The 1,817-nt window shown below is 28.0% G+C and overlaps 1 long non-coding RNA gene across 1 annotated transcript; it reads right to left on the reverse strand.

Moving 5' to 3' along the window:
- On the reverse strand, positions 1–473 carry LOC129952971 (uncharacterized). Its single transcript, XR_008782420.1, has 2 exons — positions 349–473; positions 1–268 (listed from the first exon to the last, which is right to left on the reverse strand). It is a non-coding gene; the product is annotated as an uncharacterized LOC129952971 (long non-coding RNA).
- Positions 474–1,817: the final 1,344 nt, after the last annotated feature.

The raw sequence follows: 1,817 nt of genomic DNA on the forward strand, positions 1-1,817 counted from the left end.
TTTATTTTTTTAAGGTTCTTATAATATAAACTTTTGAGATTTTCTAAAATTAACTTTAGAGCTTTTCAGAAGATCAAACTAATTGAATTTTTACCCGAAGTGCTTATCGGCGTCATTTTAATGTACGAACTCCACTCACTCTCTCCTTAAAAATTAGCTGTACCAAATTTTCCACGAGCTGGGGAATCCATACAAAATCCAAATCTCAAGAACTTATATTGTTAGGCAGTTCCGAATAATCTCCAAAAATTCCGCATTTAATTGGTCTCTACGTTTTCCAGATTTGACATCATCAGAATTTGTTCAGTAGAGTTATTTAAAGGCTAAAGTCCACATTAATAAACTCACCACTATTAAGCAGCTGAAAGGGGAAATTCAGTAAGAGTCCTTTTCTGCAAGTAAGAAGCTTGGGGCATTATATACCACAGTTCTTAATCTTAATATATCAAATTTTTTGATTCTAAAATATGTTAATGTTTATAAAAATAATATCTTTCAAAGTTATTATTAGCTTAATACAGAAAGTCACTTTTAACTCACCCTGTACAATTTGTTGGTTCTGATTGTCTGCATAGGTAGTATTGAATTAAATTTTATATCCTTGATAAAAAAGGACTCCAATGCTGGTTGCAGGTTGGAATATTTTTGCATTTAAAAGTAGTTGTCAATAGAGGGTACATTGTACCTACAGTTGAAAAGGAAAGCAAAACAAAAAATAAGGAAATGGAGTACCTACGTTTCGTATCTTATATAGAGGTCACCAATTTATTGATGAAAATTCAACTTCAATTTTAGACACAGAAATAGAACCAGAACTTCGAGGAAACCGAAAGAACTTAAAAGAGGCTCCTTTTAGGGGAAATAGCAATTTTCCAATCGATTGAATTTTATATTAGGCATATACAACTGTACATGTATAGATATATAACACGAATCCTTTAAATGTTTCTACTTCATTCGCATTTAAAGGAGAAAATTATTTTTTAAATTGGTTATGGAGAGAAAATACTTGATTTGAGTGTTTTAAAAAGAATGAAATACTTAAATGAAGGTTTAAAATATTCGTGGCAATGATTATATGTTTTTTTTTTGTTTTTTAAAACGAAGGACTTATAATCAATTTAAATGGATATTGCGTTCTACTTAATTGAGTTAAAAATAATGTAATGTGACATTCGGTTTCATATTAAAGTGCAAATATGGGAATGGTCTAGATAAATACGAGATTTGAAGCAAAGAAACTCTATTTATAAGAACAGAATTTTTAAGGAACGTAATTGAAACGCCATTTTTTTTAATTATATGAATATAATAATCAATATCAATATGAAATTTATTTAGAAAAATAGGCTTATGGTTTGTTGCGACGAATTTCTTCTTCTTTTTATTTTAGGTCATGTTTTTGTTTTAAAATTATTGTAATACACATTTAAAAGCAACATTACATAAATATAGTTAAGAGTAAAAAATGTATTGTTACAATAAAACAAATATTAGGATGCGACCCCCACTGATGACTACCTAAGCTTGAAAGCCTTAATACTTTTTTTTGCAGCTAGATAAATTGTCATTTAAGAGACTTCGAAAAGAATGTGAATTAATATTAATTGAAGTTTAACCTGTGTTTCTTTTAAAAAGACATTCAGGACGTTGAATTTTATTGTGAAAAAGCTATCAATTGATTTTTAAAATTCTAGCGAAAGTTAACAACAATATTTTCTATGATTTAAAATAGGTTTAAAGTCAACACAATTTTAAACAATTCTCCTTTAAGCAATAAATCCGATCTAGTTAAAGCAGTTTTTTATTTAAAAAGT

The sequence above is a fragment of the Eupeodes corollae genome, chromosome 3 (genome assembly GCF_945859685.1).
Source record: "Eupeodes corollae chromosome 3, idEupCoro1.1, whole genome shotgun sequence".
In the NCBI taxonomy this organism is placed as follows: Eukaryota; Metazoa; Arthropoda; class Insecta; order Diptera; family Syrphidae; genus Eupeodes; species Eupeodes corollae.